Source organism: Aquarana catesbeiana, linkage group LG01, assembly GCF_042186555.1.
Source record: "Aquarana catesbeiana isolate 2022-GZ linkage group LG01, ASM4218655v1, whole genome shotgun sequence".
NCBI lineage: Eukaryota > Metazoa > Chordata > Amphibia > Anura > Ranidae > Aquarana > Aquarana catesbeiana.
Window position 1 is genome coordinate 248922218 of NC_133324.1, and position 20087 is coordinate 248942304.

The 20087-nt window shown below is 43.0% G+C and overlaps 1 protein-coding gene across 17 annotated transcripts in view; it reads right to left on the minus strand.

The window, feature by feature from the left end:
• NCOR2 (nuclear receptor corepressor 2) overlaps positions 1-19323 on the minus strand; it is a 712221-nt gene extending 692898 nt beyond the window's left edge. For 5 of the 17 annotated variants that reach the window (XM_073627722.1, XM_073627713.1, XM_073627747.1 and 2 more), the window contains exon 1: positions 19056-19322. The gene's annotated coding sequence lies outside the window, so the exon portion shown is untranslated. Of the gene's footprint in view, positions 1-19055 lie in introns of all 17 variants that reach the window. The other 12 variants (XM_073627707.1, XM_073627792.1, XM_073627738.1 and 9 more) reach the window with 4 other exon arrangements.
• Between the last annotated feature and the right edge of the window lie 764 nt (positions 19324-20087).

The window sequence follows — 20087 nt, forward strand, 5'->3', positions numbered from 1 at the left end:
TGCCAGTGCATCACCTCAGTGTGAAAGCACTCGGGATATCACACTGAGACTGCAGGGGCGACATTTTGCAGGCACTTTACAGGCACTATTTTTAGCCCAAAAGCGCCTGAAAAATGCCCCATTGTGAAAGGGGTCTAACTGTTAGATTTTATGAGATGAAGGGAAAAAAAAAAAGAAAAAAAAAATCGTCCTAACATATCGGCCCAAACAAATTGGCATCATATATCGGCCATCAGCCGCCGCGATTTCTAAATATCGGCATCGGCCAGAGAAAAAACTATACCGGTCGACCTCTAGTAAAGAGCCGGTGGCATGTCTATTTAGCCATGTGATCAGCTGTGTCCAATCACAGCTGATCACATGTAAACACAAAAGTGTCATTTTTCAGCTCTCCTCGCCTCACACTGGCAGAGTGTAAGGCGAGGAGAGCCGATCAGCGGCATCTCCTCGCAGCAGAGACTGTACAGGTAGTCAGGGCACGGATTATCAGTGCGCCGATTATCAATGTAGCCCCAGCAGTGCCAATCAGTGACACCAATCAGTGGCCATCAGTGATGCCAGTCAGTGCTGCCTGTCAGTGGCTGCTCATCAGTGCCGCCTATCTGTGCCGCCTATCAGTGCCCACCAGTGCGGAATATTAGTGTCTCCTTATGCCTTATGCCTTGCAGGTCGCCTCGCACGACTGCCCGGGCGACTTGCAAAACGACTTCTGTATAGAAGTCTATGCAAGTCGCCCCAAGTCACCCCCAAAGTCATACAGGAACCTTTTTCTAAGTCGGAGCGACTCCATAGCACAGGTTCCATAGCACAGAATGGGAGGCGACTTGTCAGGCGACTAGGTTGCCTGACAAGTCGTCCCTGTGTGAACCGAGCCTATCAGTGCCACCTAATCAGTGTCCATAAGTGCTGCCTCATCAGCGCACATCAGTGAAAGAGGAAAAATTCCTTATTTACAAAATTTAATGACAAACTATGAAAAAACTTTTTCAAAGTCTTATGCCGTGTACACACGGTCAGACTTTTCGGCTACAAAAGTCAGACGGACGCCGACGGACCAATCCGATCGTGTGTGGGCTTCCCCGGACTTTCAGCAGACTTTTCCAGCCACAAATCTGACGGACTTTAGATTTGGAACATGCTTCAAATCTTTACGTCGTAACTCCGCCGGACCCAGAAATCTGCTCGTCTGTATGCTAGTCTGACGGACAAAAACCCACGCTAGGGCAGCTATTGGCTACTGGCTATCAACTTCCTTATTTTAGTCCGGTATACGTCATCACGTACGAATCCGTCGGACTTGTGTGATCGTGCGTAGGCAAGTCCAGTCATTAAAAAGTCTGTCGAAAGTCTGTCGAAAGTCTGTCAGACGGGCTGTCGGACTTTTGTAGCTGAAAAGTCCGACCGCGTTTACGCGGCATTAGGTATTTTTTTCGTTTTTTTTAGCAAAAAATAAAAAAACCCAGCTGTGATTAAATGCCACCAAAAGAAAAAAAACTCTATTTATAGGAAAAAAAATTATAAAAATTTAATTTGGGTACAGCGTTGCATGACTGTGCACATGTTAAAGTGTGACAGTGCTGAAAGCTGAAAAATGCCCTGGGCGGGAAGGGGGTGAAATTGCCCAGTATTGAAGCGGTTAAAAAGCATTATAGAACATTCTTGTAAAGTAAACCATATATTAACTAGATTAGATTCAGCTTCCAAACCACCTATGTTAATGGATTTTGTAGTATTTGTATGACATTAACACATCTTCCAGGAACCCAGCCACATAAAACAATTCATTAGAAGGATAAAAAGATCACATGTTCATATCAATGGTCTATTAATTCAGGGCTATATAAATATCCTCAGAGCTAAGAAATACTGAAAGCGGATCTTTGTAACAACAGAGCGTACTGAGAGCTCATTATAGCTTCCAAGTAATTGCATAACTTTATGGCTCGGCATGTATGATATTACTATAATAAACATTTACATTTTGTCATTTCTTTGGACAAATGGTGAACCCCTATTCACACTACCTAATGCAGCAAAACGGAGGTCTGAATGCGAAGCCCATTATTTTCTAAGCTTCCACTTAGGCTGGTGGCTAAAAAAAATGTAATGTGTCAGCAATACAAAGGCTGAATGCACAACAAATAACATGATTGACAAAGATATGCGATTCACAGAGCATGAGACTGAAGGCCACACTCATCTCAAATAAACCTTTTCCCCCAGATACCACCAAATAAACAAGATTGAATTTTGGCAAAATTTTGGCCATGGCACCTTTTATTGGTTTACATATTTCTAAACATTACAATTTTATTGTAAATAATAACTTTCAGCATAACTTTAATGAAAACAAATATTATTAAACTGCCCTGTTATCAGAACTCGAGCAGCAAGGCATCAAAATTGTACCATATACAAAAATGTCCCCCTAGATATCCAGGGTGACCCGACCACATAAATAGTGCCTGCAACTGGGGTGGGAGGGAAGAAGTTCTTGTGCTGGTGCTCTGGTCCTGGGGGAAAAGGAATAAGCCCCACAGCAGCAGCCTTTAACCACTTCCGGAGCGCCGCACACCGTTATACGTCCTTACTTTGAAAGAGGATATCATTGTTATGGCAGCTGCCATAACCCTGGTATCCTTTTGTTCCGCCGGCGATCCGCTTCAAAGATAAAAGCGGTCTCTGCGGCGCATTTGCTGCAAGATCACTTTTAACCACTAAGCCACCGCCCACCGTCATATGACGGCGGGACGAGGCTTCTGTTGTTCTGGGAGGACGTCATATGACGTCCTCGCCCTCCCGAGCCACTAGGGGGCCCGCTGCGTCGCTCGGGACCCGGTGTGCGTGCCCGGCGGCCGCGATGTCCGCCGGGCACCCGCGATTGCCGGGTAACAGAGCAGGAGCGTGGATCTGTGCATGTAAACACAGATCCACGTCCTGTCAGAGAGGAGAGGAGACCAATGGCGTGTCCTTTGTACATAGGGACACCGATCGGTCACCTCCCCCAGTCAGTCCCCTCCCCCCACAGTTACAATCACCTCCTTAGGTCATACATTAACCCCTCGAGCGCCCCTAGTGTTAACCCCTTCCCTGCCAGTCACATTTACACAGTAATCAATGCAATTTTATAGCATTGATCGCTGTATAAATGTGAATGGTCCCAAAAATGTGTCAAAAGCGTCCGATGTGTCCGCGGCAATATCGCAGTCACAATAAAAATCGCAGATCGCCGCCATTACTAGTAAAAAATAAATAAATAATAAAAATGCTATAAATCTATCCCCTATTTTGTAGACGCTATAACTTTTGCGCAAACCAATCAATATACGCTTATCGCAATTTTTTTTTACCAAAAATATGTAGAAGAATACATAATGGCCTAAACTGAGGAAAAAATTTGTTAAAAAAAAATAAAAAATTGGATATTTATTATAGCAAAAAGTAAAAAATATTGTTTTTTCAAAATTGTCCCTCTTCTTTTGTTTATAGCGCAAAAAGTAAAAACCGCAGAGGTGATCAAATACCACCAAAAGAAAGCTCTATTTGTGGGGAAAAAATGATAGAAATTTCATTAGGGTGCAGTGTAACATGACCGCGCAATTGTCATTCAAAGTGCGACAGCGCTGAAAACTGAAAAATGGCTTGGGCAGGAAGGGGGTGAAAGTGCCCTGTATTGAGGTGGTTAATCGGTCCCCTCTCCCGCCGCGCTCCGGTGCCCTCCGCCGCTTACCGGAGCCATCGGCGGAGGCGATCGGGTCCTTCTGCTGGCTGGGCATGGAGACGAGTGAGGGGAAGATGGCCCCCACCCATCTCAATGACACTGCAGGGCGGAAGCGATGTCAAAACGTCACTTCTGCTCATAGCTCTTGAAAAGCACATTTTTTTTTTTTTTTTTTATTCTCTTTTTAAATGACAAATTCTTTTTTTTTTTTTTTGACCCCAGATCTCACATTTAAGGGGTCCTGTCATGCTTTTTTTCTATTATGCCCCGTACACACAGTCGGATTTTCCGATGGAAAATGTCCGATCGGAGCGTGTTGTCGGAAATTCCGACCGTGTGTGGGCTCCATCGGACATTTTCCATCGGATTTTCCGACACACAAAGTTGGAGAGCAGGAGATAAAATTTTCCGACAACAAAATCCGTTGTCGGAAATTCCGATCGTGTGTACACAAATCCGACGGACAAAGTGCCACGCATGCTCAGAATAAATAAAGAGATGAAAGCTATTGGCCACTGCCCCGTTTATAGTCCCGACGTACATGTTTTACGTCACCGCGTTTAAAACGATCGGATTTTCCGACAACTTTGTGTGACCGTGTGTATGCAAGACAAGTTTGAGCCAACATCCGTCGGAAAAAATCCTAGGATTTTGTTGTCGGAATGTCCGAACAAAGTCCGACCGTGTGTACGGGGCATTACAAGGGATGTTTACATTCCTTGTATTAGGAATGAAAGTGACAATTTTTTTTTTTTTAAAAAACAGTGTAAAAATAAAAGGTAAAATAAATAAGAAAAAAAAAAATATTTTTTAAACGCGCATATGTGAGTAGCGCCCGCATATGAAAACGGTGTTCAAACCACCCATGTGAGGTATCGCTGTGATCGGTAGAGCGAGAGCAATAATTCTAGCCCTAGACCTCCTCTGTAACTCAAAACATGCAACCTGTAGAATTTTTTTAATTCTACAGAGGTCTTTTTGACCCCAGATCTCTTATTTAAGAGGTCCTGTCATGCTTTTTTTCTATTACAAGGGATTTTTTTTATTCCTTGTAATAGGAATAAAAGTGACATTTTTTTTTTTTTTTTTTAAACAGTGTAAAAACCTGTAAAATTTTTTAAATGTCGCCTATGGAGATTTTTAAGGGTAAAATTTTGTCGCCATTCCACGAACGGGCGCAATTTTGAAGCGTAACATGTTGGGTATCAATTTACTCAACATAACATTATCTTTCACGATATTAAAAAACATTGGGCTAACTTTACTGTTGTCTTATTTTTCAATTCAAAAAAATGTATTTTTTCCCCAAAAAAAATGCACTTGTAAGACCGCTGCGCAAATACAGTGTGATAGAAAGTATTTAGTCTCTAGGGTGTTAGAAAAAATATATATAATGTTTTGGGGTTCTAAGTAATTTTCTAGCAAAAAAAACTGTTTCAACTTGTAAACAACGCATCTAAAAAGAGACTCGGTCCTTAAGTGGTTAAATAGCCTATCCCGTTTTCAGAGAATTCCAATGATTCCCACTGGATCCTGGAATCTTCATTTCCCCATTCTTAAAGTGACAGCAACCCTAAATAACTAACCTGCATATTATACATATAACAACATTTCCTAGCCAAACATAAGGTGGGGTGGCCACAGTCTGAAGCCGATGGGCCCCCAATTGTGCCCCCCCTTTTCATTCTATTCCAAAGTACATAAAATACTGTCAATATATTTAAAACTTGTCTGAAAATGTGGGAAGATAGGCAAGACCCATGTGTCAAGTGGATTTTATCTAGTCAAATCTGAATTATGTAATCGGCATAATGAAAAAGGCACTGATATATTTCAGAAGGCGGGGGTAGATAAACACAAGTGCTAGTGTAAGAAGATTGATATGCAAAGTGCTTAGTATCAGATGTCAAGAGAGGCAGACACAACTAGATATACATTCCAATGGAAGCTTGGGAAATATTTAACCCCAGGCCTGCCGGAGGAAGTATTCTGCTTTACACGCTTCTGCATGACTTTCAGTCTGTGGCTGGAGTCAAGTTCAGATTTCAGTTTAACATGTCTAAAATAAAAGTGAAAAGTCGTTTGGTTTTGACAGAGGCCATCAAAAGCAAACAAACCAAGAGAACTTTCACAAGCGTTCCAGAAGCACAGCTGGAATGCTGTATAAGTAAGTTAGGTCCATAATGGCCTGGATCCTACTCTCCTTCATTGTAAGGAAAATGTGGATGCCATGGGCAACACAAAAGTGTTCTTTGTTGCAATTTTTATAAATAAAATAACCAAATAACTAGATCAGTTAATAAAAAATTCTTATTTTTACAAATACAATCCTAGGTGCCTTGACAGCCGTACTAAAAGTTGGCCCACTGGCATGTAAACTTTGGCAAACTTTTTACCAGTGTTTGGGGCTTATTCCATAGGTCATGCCATGTAATAATAGCCACTTCAGTTTCGAATATGAATACTTGCTGAGTATCTAAACTGCCGAAAAAGCAAGGTGGGTAACAGTGGCATAGAAATTGTAGGAGAAAGAGCAGAACATGCAAGCAGTGAAGGAGATACAAGGCTGCAAGGTACTGTGCTTCCTATTATATACAATAGAGCTTCACCCTCTTGAACAACTTTGCCCCATTAAATTGCTGATACCTCTGCATTTACTGTTTGGATATTGCCTTTTAGTGTACTTATTAATAAGTACCTTTTTAATTTTAAAATTGCCGCCACTTCTGGCCCTCTCTGCTGCGGCGATCTACATCATCCAGGATTTCCGTTGACTCCTAGGATATCTGTGTTATTCATCCCTGGAGTCAACGGGCATCCTCCGCCAAAGCAGAAATTATGCGATTACAGGTGGAGTTAGGCAACATTATAGAATAAAGGATTAAGGCCCCTTTCACATGTGCGGATCCATATTCAGCCATCATTGCTCAGCAGGGATCGCTCCGTCGATCCTGGCTTAGCCAGCGGATGACAAGTCCGTTTCTGCACAGACCTGTCAGATCTCCGCTCTCCTCTATGGGGGGGGGGATCAGATGAATAACGGACCGCCTGTCAGTTTTCATCCGATCTGATCCGGCAGACGGATGGAAAATAGGGTTTCCATCCGTCTGGATTTAGCGGAACGGATCGGTTCGGGGCAGATTGGATGTTAGCGGACAAGTCATCGCTGATATCCGTCGCTCCATAGAGATGTATGGAGCGACCGTTCAGGTCCGCCTTAAAAAACCGACAGGCGGATCTGAACGGTCAGCACGTGTGAAAGGGCCCCAACTGCCAGGGGTTCCCTGTTGATACCAGGTTACCTTAAACAGGGCGCTAACTTCCGCCGATGTTGCCATTTCTATGGTAACCTGCTATCAACAATGCAAGGCACACAGTGTCTTCACTGCGCAGGCTCAAGAACAGAAGGTGCATGCTGGGTAGCCAGCTGTATGAGAACAAGGAAGTATATCAGAGCTGGCTTCACATGCCCACACTAACAATGGCCGCCACCGGAAAGTCATGAGAAAATTTTCTTCTCATTTGCGGCAAGTAAATATTGCAAAAACACACAGAACTGTTGCCTAAGTAGATGCAGCGACTTGTTAGGGGTCAGATTTTGTTATCTCTCTTATGATTGGAGACTGCAGCTCCTTTTTTAAATATCATAGACTGGCCTTTACCAACCAGGGTTGCCCCAGAGATTGCAAGGGGTAACTTGAACAATAAGCAGTGGATTGACCTCCTGCCTGATGGTGCCTGCATAGTTCTGGGGCCGATAGCAATGGGTAGAGCAGGTGGCCTTGGACTAGTGAAGCTCCTCAACTTTTCTCTCACAACTGACACAAATCATCCTTTAACTGTCTCTTATGCCCCGTACACACGGTCGGATTTTCCGACGGAAAATGTGTGATAGGACCTTGTTGTCGGAAATTCCGACCGTGTGTAGGCTCCATCACACATTTTCCATCGGATTTTCTGACATACAATGTCTGAGAGCAGGCTATAAAATTTTCCGACCACAAAATCCGTTGCTGGAATTTCTGATCGTGTGTACACAAATCCGACGCACAAAGTGCCACGCATGCTCAGAATAAAGAGATGAAAGCTATTGGCTACTGCCCCGTTTATAGTCCCGACGTACGTGTTTTACGTCACCACGTTCAGAATGATCGGATTTTCCGACAACTTTGTGTGACCGTGTGTATGCAAGACAAGTTTGAGCCAACATCCGTCTGAAAAAATCCTAGGATTTTGTTGTCGGAATGTCCGACCGTGTGTACGGGGCATAAGAGTATTATGGCAGGGGTGTCCAAACGTTTTACCTTTCTGGGCCACCTTGGAAGAAAAGGAATGGTCTTGGGCAACACGTAAAATACACTAACAATAAGGATAGCTGATGAACAAATAAAGGCAGGCAGATCACAAGTTAACGATCACTGATATAGATAAAGTACCCATTTGAGTAATAAAACTTTTTTTTTATTATTATAAAAAAGTCAAAAAGAAGAGGGCAACATAAAACTAGTGCGATGTTTCACACCGTTTTTGATAAACTAATGCATCAATATCTGGTTTGATGGATGTAGTAGCGATTCTCAATGAATTCTCAAAGGTGCTAATCTGATATTTGTAGGTTCTAATGTAGCCCTTCGCTAAGTGTAAATGCAAAAAAAAAAAAAAAAAAAAAGAAGAAATTACAACCCTAACAATTATAAGTAGGTTTACGATTTTGTGTTGAGCTGCATTCATAACCAACTTGGGCTGCATGAGGCCCATGGGCCCCAGGTTGGACACCTCTGGTTTAAGGATTTGACACTGCAAATATCCATATTTATGGTCTGAAGTAACTATTGATACATTGTATAAACTAGGGAATGACCAATAGATAGAAATCTTCCATGCAACCATTCTTGGAGGGAGTTATAAAACCAACCTAAAAAGACAGAGCTTCCATTGGTAATCTAGTTCTTTTAAACATGTTGTCTCTACTGCTGTAACCCTGATTCTGGTCTCAGTAGAGAGTCACTTACCTGGCACAAGTATACAGAAGAGTAGTTCAGAACTGACTCGATTTATGCTTGCTCCAGGGTCCATGACTCACTGTTTGGTAAAGCTGGGATCAGGACGACAAACTAGGAGTCTGAGGAGTTACAGCAAAGCTATGCTTTTCCTCAAGTCTCCAGACAGCAATAAAAAGCTGACAGCGGTTCTGCTTCTCTAACCAAAACCTAGGAAAAAAAATCTTGGCTGGAGTTGGGCTTTAACAAAGCAAAAATGATGGTCATCTCTACAAAAAAGACAACCTTGCCAATAACATGATACTAAACACACACTGTTTAACAACTTCAGCCCCGGAAGATTTTACCCCCTTCCTGACCAGAGCACTTTTTACAATTTGGCACCGCGTCGCTTTAACTGACAATTGCGCAGGCGTTCGACACTGTACCTAAACAAAATTTGCGTCCTTTTCTCCCCACAAATAGAGCTTTCTTTTGGTGGTATTTGATCGCCTCTGCATTTTTTTTTTTTTTGCGCTATAAACAAAAGAAGAAGAGGAACAATTTTGAAAAAAAAAAGAACAAAAAACAATATTTTTTTTTCTTTTTGCTATAATAAATACCCCCCCCCCCCCAAAAAAAAAAAAACACATTTCTTCATCAGTTTATATTATATTATATAATATATATTCTTCTACATATTTTTGGTAATAAAAACAAAAAAAAATCACAATAAGCATAAATTGATTGGTTTGCGCAAAAGTTATAGCATCTGCAAACTATGGGAAAGCTTTATGGCATTGTTTAAATTTATTTTTTTACTAGTAATGGCGGTGATCTGCAATTTTTAGCGGTACTGCAACATTGCGACGGACAGATCGGAGACTTTTGACACTTTTTTTGGGACCATTGGCATTTATACAGCGATCAGTGCTATAAAAATGCACTGATTACTGTGTAAATGTCACTGGCAGGGAAGGGGTTAATACTAGGGGGCGATCAAGGGGTTAATTGTGTGTTCCCTCAGTGTGTTCTAACTGTATGGGGATAGGATTGACTAGGAGAGGAGACATATTGTTTTTCCTACTTAGTAGGAACAAACGATATGGCTCCTCTCCTCTGACAGCACAGTGATTTGTGTGTTTACACAAACAAAAAAAGTTGCCATGCTGGCGCTCGATCACTTGTGGCGATCGTGCCTGCCGGCCACGTGTATGGGGTCCCCCGCCGTGCAGCGGGTCTTCTGGTTGCCGAAAAAGAGTAGGACGTACCCGTACAGGATTTTGCCCAGGGGAGCCATTCTGCCGCAGTATATCTGCATGACATGGTCGGGAACCGGTTAATTGACATGGTCCCTTCTATTTCTGTATGTGGATGATGGCACCATTTTTTTTTAATTAAAATAAAGAAACACACACACACACACACACACACACACACATTTTTTCTAATCGATATACAGCTGTCACATAATCAATATACAGCCTGTCTGCAGGGAAACATAAGCAGGAGGGGCTTCTATTTCTTTGCTACTGGTCAGACGTTCAAAATACATTTTTAAAAAACAGCCTTTGGAATACAGAGTAAAAATAAATAAAATCCATAAACGGTTATAAATTGTCATACAAATATATACAGTGTTGGAAATCAAAACTGTTATTATTTTGCGGAAACAACATGTGTGGGCGGATTTCTGCCAGTCACATGCTGTGTCACGCCCCTCCTGCCTGTATCTTAGAATAAGATGGAGGTGAAGCCTCCATCAATCTACATGTAATATCCCACCCCTATTGTGTTTAGCTGATTAGTGGGCATGGAGGAGGAGGGAGGGCTGTCATTTTGCCACTGTGTATACACCCACATGTGTGACTCTATAGTCACATTGGCTGCTCAGATGTGATAGTGAGGAAATTCTCAGCATAGAAACTCACTGAAAACTGAGCATGTGCAGAGTTGCCACCACAGCTGCAAAATCCTTAGCTGAATTAGGGACATGAATAGAAGGTGGAGAAAGAGAGCAGCAGGATCAATCAGTTTTTTTGCAGAATACATAAAATAAATCCCAAAGTGACTATGAACAGCACGTATTACACCATTTATTGATATATTTTTTTTTATAATGTGGGTTTAGTGACACTTTAATGTTATATATACAGTAGTGGTATCTCCAAATAGAACACAGACCCAGATGTGACACTAGTCCTGCTAGTTTCCAAATACATCCTCTGTGTATGCAACAGCTCAGCAATGTCTTACTGCACAAGGTCCATTTGACCTGATTTCAGTATGTCACCATGTGACATTTTTCTCTATTGTCATGGCACTGTGGGCAGATGTTTTCACACCAAAGGCAGTTGCAGCCTTAAGCAGGATCTGAAAAAGTCAAATTACTTTTCCACAAAAATGCTGACAGCTCATTTTTAAAATGCAGGTGACTCAGATAGCATCTTTGGCAGTTGTCCTTGCTGCTCTAAGAGTAAGGATTCAAATGTACACTGGATGAATTCCCAGCAAGGTAAGTCTTTATTCCATTAAACAGAAAATGGCACAGAGTGTCTCTTGTGTAATCAAAAATCTAACCTGTTAATTAACAAAGCACTTGTGTTCCCGAACAGGGACAGCATGACGGAGGACATGGCTTACAGTGGTTAAAGAAAATCTATTATGAAAATTTCCATTTTCTCTTTCACACAGATGGTAATTTCAATAAAACTATATTGTTTTTCCGTCAGTGAAATAGAACACCACATGTGGTGGCATTCAAACATACGCTTGGGCCTGTTAACCATTAGCGCACTTTAGGGCTTGCGTAAAAGAAAGTGTGTTACCCGTGGCAACCAGATTACAGTTATTATAATACAGAATTTAATTGGGCCAACAGTTAGTGCAGCCCTTTACAAAATAAAACAACAGTACATTTACAATACAATACAATGCAAGAGGGCCCTGATCATAACAGCAATTTTAAAAAAATTAGGTTTGCAAAGAAAAAAAAAAAATCCGTCTCTGTGATAAGATTTCCCTTCTGTTAGTTATTTTTTAGTATTGAAGTACACAACACCATAGCTTCCCCCCTGTAATGTGCTGCAGCACAGGTACATGGTCTACTACTCTGATTGTTGGTTGGAATGCCATTCTATTTTATGGCCCTGAGGATCAAGCAATATCAAACACCGACCCAGGGCAAAATGTCTATTTAGATTGTAAGCTTTAATGAGTAGGGCTCTCTCATTCCTACTGTTCTAAAGTGTATTGTAGTTGTACTGTCTACCCCCAAGTTGTAAAGTGCCGTGTAAACTGTCAGCGCTATATAAATCCTGTATAATAATAATTTTACACACATTACTGCAACACACAGGTCTGAATGGACCCTGGCAGGCAATGCACCTATGCTGCAAAGCACCACAAAGTACAAGCTATGCGTTGTGGTCCAATACTTCATATTCACGTCTATTTTATCGCGTCCTAAAGTTGTGCTATTGGCACATTCAAAATGCAGAACTATAGGTTAAACTTTTTTTTTTTCCCAATTTGGATAGCGTAAGGGAGGGTCATGACACCTGTCAGTTTATTTTTTTTGCCATTTGTGCCCAATTAGGGAGATTTCCCTCCACTTCCTGTCGCAACGTCAAAACAGGAAGTGAGAGGAAATTCCTGAAAATTAAAGGGAATATCTTGGGGATGCCCAGGTCACCAGAACTAGTGCCCCCAATGGAAGATTTCCCCTCTGCTTACAATCTAAATAGACATTTTGCCCTGGGTCAGTGTTTGATATTGCGTGATCCCTCAGTGCATAGCAGTGCCAACCCAATATGTGGGATTTTCTTTTATTTTCACCATCAATGATAATGGTAAACAGGACAAATAGAGAAAGTGAATCTCCCTGATGGGAGCACACACACGGCAATAAACACTGACATGTTCTTATTGCTCTCCACTCTATACAAACAAAAAGTTTGGCCTTTAGTTTTTACTTCTAAGTGGTTGTAAACCCTTACATATACCCCCCCAGTGAAGTGACAGGTCCCAGGTGATGCACAAAGATGAAGCAAATCCTACTACATAAATCTGTACCCGTTTACCTGAAGCCTCTTTACATCTGTTTAAAGTGCTGAATTTAAAAGTTTGTCTGAGAATTCAGAAAAAAAAAGGGGGGTCGGAGAGCTGAAGTTACACTCTGCAGAGCTCAGTAAGGAGAGCTCAGACAGCTGATTGGAGGGGAGGGACACCCCCCCACACAGGAGCAGAACTAAGGCTGTCAATCAGCTGGAAGCCCCACCCCTGTCACCATTTTTCTCAGGAAAACTTGTCAGAAGTGACTCATGCTGATAGAAGATGAATGAAGCAGCAGACAAAAGTTGTACCTAGTGCTCATAACTGAGACAAGTACACATTATAGAGAGGTATGCTTTGTTCATATTTCATGTCTGATCGTTCACATCATAGAAAAAAAAAATTGGGCCAACTTTACTGTTTTCTTATTTTTTTAATTCAAAAAAATGTACTTTTACAAAAAAAAAAATTGCGTTTGTAAGACTGCTGCGCAAATACGGTGTGACAAAGTATTGCAACAATCTCCATTTTATTCTCTAGGGTGTCTGCCTAAAAAAATATATAATGTTTGATGGTTCTAAGTCATTTTCTAGCAAAAAAAAAAATGATTTTAACTTGTAAACAACAAGTGTCAGAAATCGGCTCGGTCGTTAAGTGGTTAAAGTCTTCACACAGATCAGGAGTTGCCCTTCAGGTCACAAATGAAAATGAGACAGGTACATTTCTTTGGTCTGTAGACACATCATGGGTCTGCTGAAAATGAATTGGCAACACATCACAGCAATCACCAAAGCACCAAAACTGTACACATAGGTGTAAACAGGCCCTTAGAGATACTACTAGTGGCTTCTTTCTAGTCCCATATATCAATAGCCCCTCTATGTAGTCATCTGTCAGGAATTTCAATGCTGAGCAAACAACTTGAAGAAGTGACATCAGTGTGGATAGCTCGCCATTACAAATAGTTCTTCCAGTCATTTTCACACACTACAAGGGATAGTCTTAAACACTTGATATTCTCTACACTAGCCTCCCTGGCGGTATGATTATTTCAGATTTTAGGTGCTGAAAGCGGTACAATTATTTTGCATAGAAATTTGGCGTTTTATATTGTAGGTCTGTAATTCTTAACAATAACACACTTAAATCTGTTCACCAAGAGTCTAGTAGATATCCCTAGTATGATGAAGTTTGAAACACAAAATCATAAATTATAATTTAATAAATAAATATAAATAATTATAAAAAATAATAATATAATAATCATAAAATACATTTCCCCACGTTTCGCTCAATTCTGCAAGTGTTCTAATTTACTATCGCTGTTTTCTAGCTGGTCTGAAGCCACTTTTGATGTAAAGGGACACTTTTTGGTTGCTATGGACAATCTCAAGTTTCCAGGCAGAAAGAACAGTATATATAACATAAAACTGCATGCAGAGCATAGGACAAAGCACTGGGGACAAAAGGGATATGAAATAATTTCACACAGTACTGTATGTCTTATGTTTTTTACTTTTTTTTAATTTGCCGCCAGGCTCAGCCCCCGTGCGTCGCGACGCTCGCAGGGAACAGAGCCTGGCACAGAGAGGCTTCGGAGGAGGACAGAACCCACAGACAGCGCGGGGGGGACATCGCAGGATCCTGGGGACAAGGTAAGTATACCACACCAGGATCCTGCAATGCAATCCCGAGTCTGGCTTGGGGTTACCGCTAATGGTTCTGAAATTTAACCCCGAGCCACACTCGGGAATACCGTTAGGGAGGTTACTAAATGCAAGTTCAGTATCGCATATAAAAACAGAGCAATCCACCTAGCCAATAGATTGTTAAAAAGCACACATAAAAGTTGACCCCTTCCATAGGTGTGCGCAGCCTATTGCATTAGGGACTCCAAAGCTCAAACACATATGTGTGTGGGCAATTGTGCATATTTACTAACATGTCAGTAGAGCAGTGGACAGTGACATTAGGGCAGAGATTGGTGTCAGCAGGGCAGTTTTTATTTTTGTTATTTTAATTTTTTACAATTTTATTTTATACATTATTTTTTTCACAATTTTTTTAGGAGCCCCATTAGGGGGCTTTGGTGAAATTAGAGGTTTAAACGGGGGGAATCTGCACCACACAGGGTGATTAGGGTGTGCCCAGGCACACCTGGCACACCTATGGACCCTTTTACACAATCACAAGACTTCTGACTTGATATCAATGCTGTAGGCATTCAGAACGTTTGGCCATGGTAAAATACAAGCCTGGAGACTACCAAGATTTTTGATGTACGTGGGTCATGCAGGTCAGAGTCAAACTCCAATGTGCCTTTATCTTACATTGAGGGCACATTTACGTTACAATAAATAAATTCCTTACACAAGATAATCCTAATACCCAGTTATGTTTGGCCTTTCACTGAGCAATGTGGATTACAGTATTAATCGTGAACATGACTATTTTCCAAATTCATTGAAAACATTTGTGTACCCTGAGTATACTTTATGCCAGTATGATAACTATTCCCCAAATACTTCAAGCCATATTTTAAGGGTCACATAAAGCAAAATCATTAAAAATGAATATTTTACATTCATAACAGTTGAATATATATTACATACACTTTATTTATACACAATTATGAAAAATTACCTTTTACATAACCATATAAATACAATACACAGAACCATGACATGTCCCCATTGTATGTAAAGAGATGCAGCCCTCCAATCATGCTGGAAGTAGTCCAGTAGTTGCCAACTGTCCCCTAGTTCCAATGACAGTCATAAATCTTAAGCTAGCCATTCACCACCATCCATCTTAAAAACAGTGTGGATGGTTGGGTCTTCAGTGCCGGTGTTCTGTCAAATTAGCCAACTCGTCAGAAACTCCAACCACGTCACTTCCGTTTCTTTTTTAAACTATCAGTAATTGGAGATTTTGACTAATTGCTGTTTGGATACAACACCGGCAATCGAATACAGTCTGGTACAGGAAGGTTTAGCTGTTTTTACAGCACAGCGGCTAACGAGGACAAAGTTGTTGCCACCTCGGAGGCGGCCATTTTGTTGGCTAATATCGCAGCGGAGTAACAATCGCCGCTCATAATATCGTGCACCGGACTGTATTCGGTTGCTGGTGTTGTGTCCAAACAGCAATTCGTTAAAATCTCCAATTACTGATGGTTTAAAGAAACAGAAAGTTAAGTAGGTGGAGTTTTTGAAGAGTTGGCCATTGACAGAACATCAGTTATTGTATTCTGACAACCAACACCGCGTCATCAGAATACCAGAACAGCGCCTGTTCTGATTGGATGCAGCTGTTGTGCGGCTGAGATTTTTCCACCCAGCAACTTCAACAAAAGTCAACTGAAAAAAACAACTTGACAAGTCGAGTGGTGCTGAAAGGTCCACTTACCAAACAAATTTCATTCAATTTAGCAGGAACCGACCAAAATTTGCTCTCTGTATGGCCAGCTTAAGGCTATATTCACACCAGCTTCCTGCGTTTCGGTTATTTTAGTGCAATAGAAATGATCTGGGACGTATAAACAAACACTATGCTTTCTAAAACCAAGTTCTTCATTATTTATATGCATTTGCCTTTACTTGCATTTAGAGTAGCTAATCTGACCCTGGACACACAAAATTCTTTATGTTCTAAACACAACTAAACTGAATGCACCTAATCACAGGTCAGTGTGAATTACATCAGTTAAACGTTATTATGTTTTTTATATGCATTTAGAAATGTCCTATAAATACAATTAAACACATACAGTATAATAACAGGTTTGAGGAATGGGGCCTTCGCTATCCCAAAAATATTTTTTCAGCTCCTCCCAAATAAATGATAAAATGCCACTTTTCTACATTTAGACTGTAATTCACATTTTTATTAAAGAACCACAAAAACAAAAAAGAAAACCAAAGAGAAAAACCATTGGAATGTTAGAACCAGTCATTAGTATATATCTGTGTTCCAGGGCCCTTCAATCACACCTAACTTCCTGAGATGGGGCAGCAGAAAGCCCAATGTATATAGGCAAAGAACATGGCCCTGCCCCTCCACCAGTTACAGAATTAATATGCAAAAAAAGGTTAGTTAAACCCCCAAGTACTTTTTTTAATCATTACTTTCTTTAAAATCGTTTGTCAAAAAAAAAATGCTATAATTTGGAGAGTTTGGCGGTCAGCAGATTCCTGTGGCTTGCGGCACACTTGTGTGCAATCAGTTGCGACTGCTCGGCCTAGTTTCATCCTGAACTGGTTATCTGTCCCTAGTTACAGGTAACAGCTGGATGTGGAGATACATAGGAACAGCAATGGAAAGCCCCAACTCCTGTCAGCCTGTTATTGCTTTGTACAGGCTAAGCAACCACAGCAATCTCATGATGGCCCTAATCATAAAAGTGTGAATGAGGCCTAATGGGGGATGTACAACTGGGAAGGAACGAGGGGCAACTGGGATGGTGACAGGGACAACTGAGAAGTAACGTGGGACAACCGAGAAGGAGACAGGGACAACCAAGAACTCCAAGAAGGAATGAGGGACAACTGAAGGAACAAGAGGCAACCGAAAAGAAACGAGAGACAACTGAGAATCTAAGAAAGGATCGAGTGAGGGACAACAGAGAAGGAGTGACTGAGGGACAACAAAGAAGGAGCGAGCGAGGGACAACAGAGGAGCGAGCGAAGGACAACAGAGAAGGAACGAGCGAGGGACAACAGAGAAGGAGTGAGCGAGGGACAACAGAGAAGGAGCGAGCGAGGGATAACAGAGAAGGAGCGAGCGAGGGACAACAGAGAAGGAGCGAGCGAGGGACAACCTGAGAAGGAGCGCGCGAGGGACAACCTGAGAAGGAGCGCGCGAGGGACAACCTGAGAAGGAGCGCGCGAGGGACAACCTGAGAAGGAGCGCGCGAGGGACAACCTGAGAAGGAGCGCGCGAGGGACAACCTGAGAAGGTGCGAGCGAGGGACAACCTGAGAAGGTGCGAGCGAGGGACAACCTGAGAAGGTGCGAGCGAGGGACAACCTGAGAAGGTGCGAGCGAGGGACAACCTGAGAAGGTGCGAGCGAGGGACAACCTGAGAAGGTGCGAGCGAGGGACAACCTGAGAAGGTGCGAGCGAGGGTCAACCTGAGAAGGTGCGAGCGAGGGTCAACCTGAGAAGGTGCGAGCGAGGGACAACCTGAGAAGGTGCGAGCGAGGGACAACCTGAGAAGGTGCGAGCGAGGGTCAACCTGAGAAGGTGCGAGCGAGGGTCAACCTGAGAAGGTGCGAGCGAGGGTCAACCTGAGAAGGTGCGAGCGAGGGTCAACCTGAGAAGGTGCGAGCGAGGGTCAACCTGAGAAGGTGCGAGCGAGGGTCAACCTGAGAAGGTGCGAGCGAGGGTCAACCTGAGAAGGTGCGAGCGAGGGACAACCTGAGAAGGTGCGAGCGAGGGACAACCTGAGAAGGTACGAGGGAAAACCTGAGAAGGAACACGGGACAACCTGAGAAGGAACACGGGACAACCTGAGAAGGAACACGGGACAACCGAGATGAAAAGAAGGCCAAACGAGAAGAACGAGGGACAACACGAGAATTGAGAAGACATGAGGGACATCTGAGAAGAATTGAAGGCCAACCAAGAAGTAAACTAGGGAGAACCGAGAAGGAACAACCAAGCCCAGAGAAGGAATGAGGGACAACCAAGAAGGAACAAGAGACAACTGAGAAGGAAAGTCCCTTGTGGGAGGTGAAAAGAGAGTGAGCTGCAAAGTGCTGTCTCAGTATAGCAGTGGCATGCTGGGAGGTGTAGTGGTGAAGTTAGGGCAGGCTGTGTGTACACTAGGCCTGGTCATTGCTGTGTGTAGAAGGAAGCTGTGTCACCCAGCTGACAAAGTTGCTGTTTCTTGGCAGCTCTGTGCCCCCACCGGAGCCGCATTGCTCTGTGCTCCTCCTGAGTAATCTCAGCCGCTTCTACAGTAATAATAATAATAATGATGATGATGATCGGAGGGTTTGAGGCTGCAGGCCACTCATGGGGAGAAGTTGTAATGTGCGCAGCAGCCAAGACTTTCCCGGCTAATGGAGAGAGCACAGGGAGGGGAGAGCGGCCCCAAATCCGGCCACAACTCCACCAATCGTGACTTGTCACCGATCCGTCCTCCGATGTGTGCCCGGCACCCCTCCCCCCCTCCCCCGGCTGCTCTGATCGCCCGGAGTGCCGCACACATCATCAGCACATTTCCTGATGCAAAGCAAAAAAAAACATGAAGGCGATGATCCGGCAGCCATAGGATCCCGGTGCCAGCTGCAGTCTTACCTCCAGATCCATCATGGCTGTGGCCAGCCCCGTGTGATCCCAGTGATCTCCGGACACACACACTGTAGATCCACCCCGATCCCGACTCTATAAATCCAGCGATCCCTCTTCTCCTCCCCGGGAAGAGATCCGTCTAGAGAAGATGTCTGTCTGGAGCGGCTCCCCTCTGCTCTGCACGGCTTTGGAGAGCAGCAAGTTTGTGATTGTGCTTTGCTTGGCTCCTTCTGTGTCTGTGATTCTGCAAGAGATTGATGGCACCGATCCAGCCAAGGCTTACACCAAACAAATAGCTTTCACATTTCTCCCTGGGCTTTCCTTAAAGGGACCTGCTCCCTTTTCTTCTTCCTCCTCTCATGGTGTACAACACTGATCACACAAAGATTGCACACTGATCACCCAAAGATCGCACACTGATCACCCAGAGATCGCACACTGATCACCCAAAGATCGCACACCGATCACCCAAAGATCGCACACTGATCACCCAGAGATCGCACACTGATCACCCAGAGATCGCACACTGATCACCCAAAGATCGCACACTGATCACCCAAAGATCGCACACTGATCACCCAAAGATCGCACACTGATCACCCAAAGATCGCACACTGATCACCCAAAGACCGCACACTGATCACCCAAAGATCGCACACTGATCACCCAAAGATCGCACACTGATCACCCAAAGATCGCACACCGATCACCCAAAGACCGCACACTGATCACCCAAAGATCAAACACTGATCACCCAAAGACCGCACACTGATCACCCAAAGATCAAACACTGATCACACAAAGATCGCACACTGACAGATCACCCACAGATCACACAAAGATTGAACACAGATCACACAAAGATCGCACACCGATCACACAAAGATCGCACACCGATCACACAAAGATTAAAACTGATCACACAAAGATCGCACACTGACAGATCACCCACAGATCACACAAAGATTGAACACAGATCACACAAAGATCGCACACTGATCACACAAAGATCGCACACCAATCACCCACAGATCAACC